We start from the raw sequence: 13864 nt of genomic DNA on the forward strand, positions 1-13864 counted from the left end.
TGTTTGGGCAGACACAGCACATGAGAGGAAAAACCCAAGCACTCAAGCTCTGGAAGTAAGGGAATGCCTCAGACCATCTCAGGAGTGATAGGGAAAAAATGAAATCTCCCAGGGCCTGGAAAGTTTGGCCTTGCTTCCTCTTAGCCCTGATTGAACAGACCAAAAGAATGTTTCTCCTACTCTCATCTTGGGGGAGGAATATTCCTGGGTCGGGATGACCTCTCTTCCTTGCAGCCCTGGGCCCAGGCACAGCCCCAGGGGCTTCTCAGCCCCCTGAGGGCCATTAGGAATGGAAAAGGTTGTTTTTCCCTGCCAGAAAGCAGTTGTAGTTATCTCTGAACAGACTATTCATATTTGGCTTTCAAAGCTCTCCATGTAGTGCTGGCAGCATTTTAAAGGCTGAGTTATAATTGAAATGCAACAGAAGTATTTTATGACATCCACATTAATACCAAATGAGTTTCACCATGATTAATGGTTCTATGATGAATAGCAATAAAGTATTAACAATGTCTAGAACATTATTTTAAAATGCTACCTGCTTTACAGAGGACATTCATGTTCTTCTAACAAAATGTTTTTAGCTAAAATTTATGCATAGCTATTGCCTTGGTGACTTTTATTTATTGGGTTACATAAAGGCTGGTTTTGTTAGAGCACGTTACAGATCTGACAGCAGTGGCATTAAATGAAGGGTAGGAGAAAATCCCAGCTCTCAGGGTGGTAAAATGCATCACCTGTGTGAATGAGCTTGCTTGTTATTGATTTGTGTGTGGGCAGCAGCTAAACAGTACCTGGGCTGGCTGTTGATGGCATCTTGCAAATGGTGTGAACGAAAAGGCTGCTTTTGGGGCCACTCGTGCCAGCTGTGCTCTGATCTTGTTGTGGGGCTGAGCAGAGGAGTGTCAGCTTCAGGCAGGCAGCATTACAGAGCCCCGTGTGTGTCACTGCCACAGGGATCTAAAGCTCAGCTTTAGAAGGCTTGCCTCCAAGTCAGGTAGTAGCAGCAGGGATCGCACAGAGGTTTTCAGTTAAACTCGTGTGATTTTGGCTGAAGAAAGAGCCCTGGGAACGGAGGATACTCACCAAAGCTTTTCAGGGGCTCTTTTCCACAGCTCTGCATCCAGGTGGGAGCGCCCCTTGCTTTTACTGTAAACCAGGAGACTGAGGTGATTTTGTCTGCATCACCCCACCATGCCCATGGTTTTGTACAATTTTTATATTAGGGGAGTTCTGCCAGTTTATGCAAAATTTTAAATCTTTTTTTTCCAGAATTCTGAGGGTTGATTTCACCCATGGGTTGTCATTATGAACTTAACGGGAATCTTTAAACCTCATTTGGTGTATTTCTCATCTACTGCTGCTTTTTGATAGAAATAAGTGTCTTTTTTAATAATCCTTGACTTTCCCATTAAATAAAAAAGAGTAATTCCATTTTATTTTTATAGTAAGCTAAGTTTCAGTGTCATTAGGTTCACCCACTGTAAGCTATCAGAATGTGTGAGGTGTGCTGCCACACAAGGCCACCAGCAAGAAATGATTTTTGAGGACTGTAGGCAGCCTGGTTTCCAAAACTCAGTCTGTCCTCATGCTGCATTCAGTGCACTGCCATGAGTATTCTTCATTTCTGAAAAAGGATTGAGAAGCACAAAGGGTTTTACTGTTTCTGCTTTTTTGGTTGATAATTCAGTTTTCATCGTATCTTTCCATAAGTCCAGTCCAATATATTTTGTGATTGTTCTTGCATGGTTTTGGCATCTTCCTGGATTTCTAATCCAGCTGATCTGGTTACTTTCTCCATTCCCTCAATGTTTAGCCCTCAAAAGTTCCCTTGAAGGCACAGAAGTGCAGCTCTCACCCTGCAGTCCTTACATCAATGCAGCACAAGCAGTGAGCTGAGAACACATTTCTGGATACTGCAGTGAATGCATGGCTGCCCCTGAGCAGTGCTGTTGCAACGAGGGCAGGAACTGGGTTTTTTAGTGATGTAGAAGGGAGATTTTAGTGGGTACCAAGGCACTTGATGCTTGGGAGATTAAAAGCAGTCTACTCAAATGACCCTGAGATCCTGAAAAGCTCCAGCATCGCCTTCTTTTTGCACATTGTCAGGGATGGCTCCTTCTGTCTTCAGCTACTATTTTCAGAAATGGTAACAGAGTTTTCCATCTCAATGTAATATGCATGCAAAGGATGATTTCTTGGTAGAAAGGCAAAATCTCAGGCAGCACAGAGCACTGCAGCAGAGCTCTACATGAGAAAAAAATTAAAGTCATGTTCTGATGAGAACAAGACACATTAATTGGGTATGTTAGGAAAAAGTGCCTCCATTCAAAGTAAAATGACATTTATAAAGAAATGAGGGAATTATAAAATTATTATCAGGACTTTGCTTTTTTAGTTTGTATTAGAATCAGGTAGGAAAGGGTATGAGAGGAATTTTGGGAACAGGAGAAAATCATTAGTTGTGATGAAGCAGTGTTTTATTTCCCTTTATTTTTACATTACCTGGTAATACTTTCTCAAGCTTTGGTTTGATGTGCAACTGAGGCATCTTTTCCCTTGTAAAGTTCAGTGACAAGGTCTGCAAAATAAAATAACACAAAATGTGCTTTTGTACTAGGAGGCATAGGAAAAGCTATGAATATTCACATGCCTTCTGGAAAGCATGGAAGTGCCTCTCAAAAGAGTGTCCACGCTCTTTAAAGGGAGCCGCAGCTAAAAATGTCAGGCACCAGTAAATACTGAGAAATGAATGGTCAGGTGGTGAAAATTTGGCAGCTGCAAACGTGCTCACAGGACTAGCGAAGTCACACTTTTTGCCATCTTGTATTTACTTTAGCCAATAACAGTTTCTATGGAAACTGAAATCTTAAGCAACTATATGTGTTTTTACTAGCAAGAAGAAAATCAGGATTAGTTGACAGGGAGAAGAAGGAAATAACTCCATGATAAATGCTCATATTGAAAACTTTTAATCAGTATGTTTTCCCTCATAAATCATTCAGCAGGAAGTGAATTTCTTTAAATAACATATACTGTGAAACCTGTAGGAGATGAAGTTATGAATGATAGAATCACTCTCATGCCAAGATGTGTTTAGAGTGTAATCCCCAATTTTAAAAAATCTCGTGGCTCCCCCGCCCCAAGTTTTCTCACTTTAACAAGCAAGCTCTACAGAGAAAAATAATTCAGATGCTTGAATGTTAGAAGTTTGCCAAGACTCCAACTGCTATTTTAATATCAGCACCAGCCTCTCTGTATTTGGTGGCTTTTCTTGAAATGCTCAAGCGAGATGATTTTGGACCTGGCTCAGCTGTAATCCAAAAGCTGCTGTGGAAGGTTTGCTGGCTTCTAACACATCCATAGAGGAAAAGCGGCATTTCCTGAAATATGTGGGCTCAGGAACTAAAAGGAAAACTAGCAAGGAAAGTCGAAATCCTTATTTAAGTGAAAATCAGGTGATTTTGGCGGGGAAGGAGCATGTGCAAGTCTGTTTGAATTGTGAGAGCTCTCTGGACTGCAGTGTTTGCCTCTGCTGCTGTGCATTCCATGGCACCGACTTGAAGTCAGTAGGACTGACAGTCTGTGCAGGGACATTCATGTTGTGTTTAGTAACACCCTGATTAGACTGCCTGTGTGAAATGGCAGATGTATTGGGTTTTTTTTCCTTTCTGTGCTCTCAGTCCATTCCCTGGAAAAGCCAGCTGTGTCCATGGCTGGCACAGGGCAGCAGCACACCTCCTGCCCTTTGCAGCACCGGCTTCTGTCGCTCTGCCCGTCTCAAATGCTGCTGTTGCTGTTATTTTTGTCTGCTGATAGAAATGCATGCTGCTTTCCCTTCAACAGTCTTGATGCTAAATTAGAAAATGTGAATTATGCCGAAGCAGTGCTCTATTTCTGCCAAAATGAAATAAAAATGGAATGTGCACACAGCTCACCTTCTTCCCACTCACCTTGGGGACAGCAGTGACAGCCACAAACATCCGCCCCAAATGTGTTTGTTCTTTTACATAACTGCTTTTTTTTTTTTTCCATAATAATGATTGAGTTGCATAAACATTTGTCTAGGTTGAATTTTACTTTATTAAGGAAGGTTAAGATTAATTTCTTTGTATGATATTTGGCCAGTGCTCAGGTGGAAATGGAAGTGGTTTAAATGCCGCCAGGAGTGTGGGAGCTGCGGGCCCTGAGAGTGACGGGGCTTTTCCTTGGACCCTGACCCTCCAATGGCCCAAAATGGTGACTTTATTCAGACAACCTCTAATAGTTGGGGAACTGGGACCTTTTCAGCAGCATGTCATTCACTGTGAAACTTAGCTTGTCTGGCCAGCTCATTGAAATCTCTATGTACTTACATTCAGGGCATGGCAGAAATCACAGGGTTTTTTTCCAAGGCTTTCACTATGATCATTTCCAGAAAGATTTTAATTTTTTTCCCTGGTTACTGACTGTTTCAGTTAGCTTTCTGCTCCTTCCCCCCCCCAAATCACCTGACTTTCACTTAAATAAGGATTTTGACTTTCCTTGCTAGTTTTGTTTTTAGTTCCTGAGCCCATGTAGTTCAGGTTCGTTTTATACTTTTCTTCGTTGTATTTATAAAGCCTTCATCTTTTTTTGTTTGCCAAAGTTTGCAGCACAAAGCCTGTAATAAGAAATTCCATGTTTTAAGTAGCACAGAGGCATCTTACAACTATAATTTTAAAGCTTGACATTTAAATTTGAAAAGGTAGGCCCTGCTCAATTAAATCTGTGATATCTGAGTTCCTGAAAACACTAGAAATTATCGGTAAAGCTGTGCTTTAAATGCTGCTTCTGCTTTTCAGTAAACCTCTGTACATGCACAATTTTTTTTTTTTTCCTTTGTCCCTTTTGGTATGACCAGTAGTGCTGCCCAGTAATTCAGGACAGGGATGTCTTATTCCTGCTTTCACAACTAATGATGCTAATGAGCTGAGGGTGCAGCTGGGACAGCATGTCCAGCCACGGCTGTCACAAACCCCCACACCCTGTCACTTGGGATAAACCTCACCTGAATCTGACAAATGGCATTTTTGCAGTAGCTGGCGCAAAAATTTTAAAAATTGTTGGGACGACAAAGTAATTTTGGAGGCACTTTTAACAATGCTAAGATGTTGAAACTATCAATTTCCAATATTAACTGTTTGTTACCTTGCAGATCCACGTTACCTTTTGACTTGCACCAAGATCACAAAGTCTTGGGAATGCACAGTCCTAGTGCAATACTAATACAAAAACTAATAAATAAAATGTTGCTAGCTGTAAAAATAAGGAATTCTCCATTTAGCCTGTCATGAACACTCAGTCTGGAAAGAAATTCAAAATTTTTCACTGGAAAATGTAAAGGTACTCAATAACTGAAACATGCCAGTCTTTCCTTCAGAGCCATTATCTCCACCTAGAAATAGTTCATAAATATTGAAGTACATATTTTAGCAGTATTGTGGAGAGATCTGATGGCAGTGTAATACCCTTGAGCTTCAAATGTAGGATCAACAGGCTCAAGTGAAAATGTCACAGCAGATGCATCTTTCTGCAACTGTTCAGAACAAATGATTAAAATTTTCCTGCTTTATTGGAATCCAGCTTGGTGATTTGTCATTACATCCCTCAGCTTGTAAACAGCCGTTTGGAGAAAGCTGTCAGGTTTTAATTAGTTGCGAAAGTTTGATATGCTTGTTATCATCTGCATATAAATGGGGTTTTTGGGAGCTCCTAATGGAACTGTAAGGCTTTTTGTTCTGTGTGTGTCCCAAGGCGTGGCTGTGCCATTGGGATGCCCCAGCTGCACCAGAGACTTTGTAGGGACACAGGTGTCCTGCAAAGAGACCTCGACCAGTATTACTGCCAAATATTTTACTAGGAATATGAGAGCAGGACCAAAAATTCAGCTACAGGTAAGGTAGTGAATGGGAGCAAATGAAAATATCGAGAGGACCATGTGAAGTAAAAAGCAGCAGCAAACGATGGATTTCCAGGGTAGTGATAGCAGCATATTCATGTTACATCCATTTTGCAAAGCATCAGGCAGAAAGGAGACTTGTTTCTTTTGCTTTCTCTGCTGTGGATGTGAAAGAACATGGGCAAGTGCATCCAAATATCTGTCTGGGGTTTTTAATACAGTAGCTTATTTCTGAAAGCAAACCAAATAAAGCTCCTTTCCTATTTAATTATAAATAGGATTATGCTACCAAGTAAGGCGTACAAATACTTCATTTTTAAATAAGTCCTGGGCAGTATTTGTGTGGTGATAACAAAAAACCTTACAGCTGTATTGAGTGCGAGTTGCCTGCCTGTGCCTTTCTCAGCTCTGTCACCTTACAAACTAATCCTAGTTAAATAAACAAAATTATCAGCTGCTGCTGCTGTGGAGTTCAGACACTCTGCCACTCCTGGGCTGTTAATGAGCCATCCACAGGGGTGTTCTTGCAAAATGGATGGCACAGGGAAGCAAAATGATTCTCTGTAGACCAGAGCTACAAGAGTTCTGAGGGTCAAAAGTTGGCTTAATGTGTTTTCCAGTCTTTTGTGATTCGCAAGAACAAAGTACAGTGAATTCCTGGTGAAGACTGCTGTGTGTTAAGACTGATACACAGCTATACATGATTTAGGAAGGTTTTTCTTACTGTGGAGGACATTGTGGGTTGAGTGTTTCCAAGGAGAAGCATTTCTGCAGCTACAGACTGGAGGAGTAGAATCTGCACTGCTGCTCCTTGCTAGGCTGACCTGCACTAGCATTGCACAGAGACAGAAGGAGGAGCAGTTTTCTGCATGTGGATCTTCTTCCCTGTGGTTCCTAGCATTGGGAGTGTCCAATACCCTTCATAGTTTGGCTTTAGATGTCAAAAGTCAGGTCTTCGGTGAGAAAGGTTGCTCTGCAGAGAAATCTTGTTTGTGAATGTATGGTTCTGATTCTTGGTGAACAGGAACCATTTTAGGGGCTGGGTAAGAAAGCAGGTGAATTAAACATTGCCCAGACCTAGCCACTCTTGAGTATGAGCTTACCTTCATACCCCTCAGGTGTAGGTTGAATTATTGACCAGCCTGAAATATGAAGAATCTTACAGAAATACTGACAGAATTGTCTCAGTGCTCTGGGATTGTGGTGTGGTGCAGAAAGGGACAATCCTACACCGATCCTACACGAAGGTTCAGGTAGCTCGTGATTTAGTTGGTACCACGGTCCTGCATTGCCAAACAGCACAGAAAGAAACCTGAGTGTGTATCTGTAAAGTGCTGCAACCTGTTAAAATGTAGGTTTGCCTTTGAAAGACATATTCTGTATGGTTTAGGTTTATGAGCTTCTGACTTACAGTGTTTATCTGGAGGAATTTGAATAAAGCACAATTGCCTTACTTTGGAGAAGAAATCCCCTTGTCTGGAAGTTTCTTAGGGAATTCCTGGCTGTGATATTTTGCAGTATCCAGTTCCTTTGTTGTATTTTGGAATCAGAGTGAACTCAGATGTGATTTAGAATCAGGCCCAGATGGAAGCTGATACTTTCCCACCCTGTTGCGCACCATCTCCAAGTCTGGGGCTCATTACCATCAAGGGAGACTGGTTTCCACATACCAGACTTCCAATGGTAGTTAATTACCATTACACCTGTTAAAAGAACATATCTTTTCCATGTTTTTTCCAGGAGGAATCCTAAAACAAGTGTTAGTATGACTTGCAAATACTAATAAATCGTGATCTTGTTTGAATTCATGAAAGTCAGTCCAGCCCTGGTGCTAGGTCAGTGTTACAACATAGTTTACTGCAACTGGTAAATAATTGGATTAAAAAAAAAATAGTTCAGAGGAAATGAGATCTTTCTGTTGTGTTGAAACACAGAAAAATTATTATCAACTCAGTCATTTTTATAAGAAATTACTGTGATGGAGGGTTCTGGTAATTCAGAGGAGCTGTGCTGATGGTGGGTCTGAATTGCTATGTAGCCCATGCTTACCTTCCCTTTTCTGAAACACATCCAATATTGATAATGCCATAATTGAAATTACACAAAGATTTTTTTGTTCTTGTTGCTGCTCGGATTTAACCTCCTTCCTCTGAGATTAATGAAATACATTTAAAGTAATTTATATGAGAAATTGTGTGCTGTACTTGGGAATGTTAGCGTAAATGGCTTCAAAATCGTGTTTGCTAATGAAGTGGCAGAAGCAGAAAATCTGTGCTAGGTAAGGTCATGTGTAAAGGGGAAACATTAATCTTGGAAATAATGATTGTAATTTGCATGCTGTTAAAATGCTTAAAAAAGGACAAAACTGAATTCAGATAAACTAAAGCATCTGTGTGAATGGTTACCCTCATGTTGAGACCAATAGAAGAGGCTGATGTGTGTGGGGATAGATGATAAAACTGTGGGAGCAGATCCCAGCCCTCCCAGGGCAGGGGGCTCTACTTTGGCTGCTGCAGAGAGCCAGACTCCCTTCAGAGGGTTAAAGATCAAAGCCAACACAGTAAGGTTTCCTGCATCACATTTTTTGTTAAAAAGTCTAAACCTCCATATGGTTACTTGGCAGTTTGAGAGGGAAGGCTGATCTGGCTATCCCAGTTAGCTCAGTTTTGCTGAGCTGTGCCTTGATAAGGACAAAGATCCCTTTCTGCCCTTGCTCCCAAAGCCAGCTCCGGAGATCTGCTCACGCTGCTGCTTCCACACCAAGAAGCCTTGAGCTGCAGCTCAGCAGTTTCCCCCTTCCTTCTCTGTGTTTACTCACCCCTCAGACCACACTGACTGTGTAGGAGAGAACATCACCTTCTCCAGAAATATTGATCTGTTTGGTTAGAGCAGTGGTAAAGTATTTCTTTCCAGCCATGGACTGTTGCTACCGGGGTAAACATGCAAGGTGTTGGACAGAGGCAGGAGGAAGGGCAGGACAGGAGCTTGTTGAGGTCTCGTGGTGGGTGTGTTTTACAGGTCAGTGCATGAACATTTTCAGAACTGCTGCAGAGCTTTGGGTTTGCTTGGTTTTGGCTGGAGGAAGAGTAGTTCTTTTGGAGCTGCTTTCATATCGTTCTTCAGAGTTTCTGTGCAGTAGCCTAAGGCTCTGGGGTGCTTTGGGAGCTGAGGCTGCTGATGCTGAAGAGTTTGAATCTGATGAAAGTTCAAGGCCAGTTTGGATGGACCTCTGAGCAACCTGGTCTAGTGGAAGGATGCCCCTGCCCATGCCAGGGGATTGGAACAATAAGGTCTTTAAGGCTTCTTCCAACCCAAACCATTCTACAGTTCTCTGGGGTCCTTGGTTGCAGCTTCTCATAACTGATGTGTTCATCATTGCACCATGTTTGTCCCTGTACTGAAAAGTGGCAGCACTTCTGCATGTTTGAAGGGAGCTATTCCTGCTGTAAGTTCTTGTAGACATCACTAAACATGCTCTAGCTCGTTTTTAAGAGACTTATCAGTTTGTATCAGTATTTCAGTTGTGGGGAGTGATTTTTTTTTTTAAAAAGACTATTTTTTTTCCATCATGCTGGAGTCAGGAGAGTTTCAAATGGTGGGAGGAGAAGTGGAATTATTTAACTGTTTCTTACATAATAAAAAAGGAGAATTTGCAAGCTGTGCTTAGGTCTCCTCATATTTTGATGATGCTTGTCTTTTCCTTTTGGTTCATATTTAGAGTGTTCTCTGAAAGAATAATTACTTGATATTGCTAATTTGAATGTTTGCATGTGACACTTGCAAATTATGTAATTAAAATGAACCCTTTACTAGTGTTTTCAGGAATCAGATACCATCTTGGTTGAGAGCATTTAAATATCCACATGTTTGAAAGGGAGGTACTGTGTTTTCTTCTTCAGCTGAAAACTACTTTGGACAAATTATGAATGCCAAGGCAAAACTTATGAGGCTGTAAACAATTGTTACACAATCTCTGTTAGCTTTCTGCCATCTGGCAAAACCCAATGATTCTCAGACAGTCTTGTGCTCTTCACAGCAGTGCTGTGCTTGGCAACACGGGAAAAGCTGCCCACAGCTGGCAGTGCTGCCAGGGGAGGAGAAAGGTGTGGTGGAGGAGCTGCAAGTTCTTGGCCTCTGTCTCTGTGTGAACCAAAACAAGCCCTTACGCTTGTAGGGGATGGGGATGTGAGGTTCCCTCCCCTGCTCCCAGACCAGGTGCCTGCTGTTGGCACTGTGGGTACCCCCCCCGTGGCTTTAGGAAATTTCATATTTGTGAGCTGTTTCAATATTTGGAATAAACTGCAGATTATTGGTTCGGTATCTTTAAGCAAACTGAAGAGCTTGTGCGACTCCGCAGCAGGGAGGACTAATGTGATCACCCCTAGTGCTGCTATACAGGTTTGCTCAGTGCTATTTAAGTTTTCTGTAATAATCAGCATCCACTGTGAACTCCCTTCCTTCTGGAAGAGGGAATTGCCTGAGCTGGGATTGCACATCCCATGGAAGGGAAGTGGATTCCTGCCCTGCCTGCCTGCGGAGCCTGATTCATCAAGGCACTTGGCATGGGCTCCAGAAGCCTTGTAGGAAGAAACCCTGCAATGACCTTGTTTAGCACATCCAGGAAAGGTGTGATCCCAGGATAAGAGAGCTGGGAGACAAAATGTCATTTAAAGAGAAGTCTGTATTAAGTAGCCCAGAACTAAGATGAGTGATGAGAATGTAGAACTCCTGTCAGCAGCTTTCCCCTGAGTAGGAATTGTGCCTGTTAGTCATGCAGTTTATCCTGATGATGAATTCAAAACTATTTGCAAGATTATTTAGAGTATGAAAAAAAAAAGTACATTTTCCTTTACTCTTTGAGCTATGTCAAATGTGATATAAAGCTATTTGATCTAAGGTTATTTCAATTGTAGTTGAATATTAGAGACATACTTAGAATTCTAATGTGCTTATAAACCAGAGAAAAAGATGAAGAAAGATGTTTTTATTTGCATTGCATGAAAATAGTGAACCCCTGATGTAGATACAGATGTTTTTTTTTTTTTTTTTTTTGTTTTTTTTTTTGGTGTGCATGGTCTATTGCCCCTGGGAGTACAGAATTGAATTGCATGAATACATAGTTCAGTCTGGCCAGATAAATGTGGTACAGTTGCTCTACCTGCTGCAAATAAGAGAACTGGAGATTTAAAAAAAAGTAAATACTTGTTTTTCTTGGCTTTTCTGCGTGGGATTATGCTTGAGAATTGCAAGGACCAGCTTGCAAGTGTTAATACAGGCTCTGTGGTCTCAGCAGCATGGGCACAAAATAAAAAAGCTAATGGCATACAGCAAAAGCCCTCCTTGGAATCCATGTGCCCAGTTCTGCAGGGAGAGAGCTGAGGAGTGGATTTCATCCTCCCTTGAACCATGGAGACAGCTGTTTACACAACCAAGCTGTTTCAGAGTAGTGTTTGTCACAGGCTTTAAACTCAGAGCTTATTTACATCAATTGCTGCAAATCAGAGCACTTGGGCAAAGCCAAAATCTATTTATAGGGCACTTATCAGTACCTCACGTGTTTTCCAGTTCCTTTGATGGTGGAGTGAGCCCACCCCCCAGTGAAATAAAGAAATGCTTTTCTAGCTGGGCCTGTGAACAGAGGCAGCAGAAGCACAAGGCTTCGTGTGCTACCCCCAGTTCTTTGCTCTCCCATCAGTGGATGATTGCAGTTTTGGGGGGATGGATTGATTTTGTTTGGGTTTTGGGATGTAGAAGGCTTAGAAATGTCTCCAGGAAATGAAAAGGCAATCAACAGGCAAATCACCAAAGGAAAGGGGAAAAAAAAAGCTATATTTCAGTTATTTATTTTTGAGTTATTTTCAGTTATTTATTTTGAGTTAAAGGGTTCTTTAAAATTCCCATCATCCACAGGGAGCTGATTGGCTTCCTTTTAATTTTGCTTCAAATAATAAAATCTTAGCTTGAAAAGCCAACTTGAGTGGGCTCTGTTCATCCAGAATCTCTCTTTCCCAAGTTGCTCTCAGTACTGATTAGTGGATATAACAAAGAATAACATCATCACATTGCAAAAAAATGGGATGGTTGGTCATGTTCTGTATGTGTAAGAGAAAATAATGTGCAGGCTGAGAACAAAAGCAGTAATGTTTGAAACCATGGCTAGGGAAGAAATACGATGGCTTATTGTGTTTGAAGAGCTTTCTTGAAATGCAGGGACAAGTGATGTGGGCAGCAGCTGGCTCTGGATTTAAATTCTTCTGCAAACCCTGGGCTAGGAGGGCACGGTTTAGTCTGGGCGCATAGAGCAGAGCCAGGCTGCTTCATTCAGCTGGGTTGGTTTGGTTTTCAGCATGATTTGATGTGTGTGTTCTGATTTCTTTGTATTTCTGCATTGGGAACTTCATTAGAAGTTGCATTCTAACAAATGTAAAGTAATTGTTATTTCTTAAGCATGAGAATGGAATGAGACAAAACCAATTCTGATGAGCTTCTTTAGCAAACACCATCATAAGGAAGCCTTGGATGAAAAATTCAGTGTAAATTCATATTTAGTCTAGAATTCCATATTTTAGAAGTAGTAGTTAGTTATTAATGTAAATATTTTGCAAATATTTCTGTTGGTTTTCTCATTTATAAATACTTGATATCAGTGGAAATCGTCTACATTTTGCTAGACCAGATAGACGTTTCTAGTGAAACAAATAGTTGTTTCTTAAATTTAAAAAAACTACAGAATGGATACAGTTGGAAGAGACCACAGTGGGTCATCTGAGTCAAGCACAATCTTTTCTATTTCCAGCTTGAAATCTGTTTCTATTCGTTGTTTATTGAAGTTACAGATAGGAGTGCTGTTACAAAGCATGAACCATGCTGTCTGAAGTAGACTTCTTTAGAAATGTGGGAAATGGTTTTGTCTATTTTTTAACGTGCCTGTCATCTGTTAGAAGTGACTTTTACTCCTGAAGGGAAGAGCTGGGTGGTGCTCACATGCCTTATCTGGTAGGAATGAAGTGTCAGCAGCTGACTGCAATTACATTGTCTTGGAGAGGCCACCACAAGGGACATTAAACTGGAGTGACAGCCAGGGGAGGTGAGGCATGTGAAAATGGAGAACCCCAATGAGAGGGGCAGAGCTCTGGAATCCCATTGAGATGCTCTGAGGTGGTGCCAGCCCCACAGCACTACAAGCACTACCTACGGGATTCTCACCCTGTACCAGGATGCCCTCCAAGCAGAGGCACATGGGCACAGAGCACCAGGGAACCCTCAGGGCCTGGGAAACAGCAGAAATGTCTTCTCCAAACAGCATCTGGCAAAGCCTGGACAAGATGTGGGGGCAAAGAGCTCCTTGTGCAATCTTAGCAGCTGTTTGGTTTTTATTGGGAAACAGCTAAGCCAGGAAAAAGTCCAATAAGCAGCAATTAGTAATGCTGGTGCAGTTTTAGTGCCTTGATGTATTTATTTTCCTACTCTTTCTACATCTGTATTTACTTAACTCCTAGCTAGAGTCCAAACAGTTGCTCCTTTGAAGGTTTGAAGTGCTCTGTGAAGCACCTTCAGCTATGGAGCTCAGCTGATGTTGGATTATTTCAGAATCACTGAATCATTAATGTTGGAAAAGAGCTCTGAGGTCATCGAGTCCAACCTGTGGCTGAACCTTCACCACGTCAAGCAGAGCAGAGCACTGCGTGCCATGTCCAGTCATTTCTTGACCAGGAATGGTGACTCCATCACCTACCTCCCTTGGCAGTCCAAACCAATGTTGAACAACCTCTTCTATGAAGAAATTCCTTGATGTCCAGCCTGAACCTTGTGTAGCTACACCCAACCCAGCAAAGCATTTTTACTTAGTGACATTTCATTTTTAGTGCATTTTTCCCTTTTCTTTTAGAAAGTATCTTGGTAGTCTTGTTTCTTGAAAATTGTGTGTGAAATCACCCTGAACCA

General features: G+C 41.6%; 1 protein-coding gene across 4 annotated transcripts in view; it reads left to right on the forward strand.

Annotated features, from left to right (window-relative positions):
• Positions 1-13864, forward strand: part of PLCB1 (phospholipase C beta 1) — a 340329-nt gene that overhangs the window by 97225 nt on the left and 229240 nt on the right. The window lies entirely within an intron of this gene.

This window comes from Taeniopygia guttata, chromosome 3 (genome assembly GCF_048771995.1).
Source record: "Taeniopygia guttata chromosome 3, bTaeGut7.mat, whole genome shotgun sequence".
Lineage (NCBI taxonomy): Eukaryota > Metazoa > Chordata > Aves > Passeriformes > Estrildidae > Taeniopygia > Taeniopygia guttata.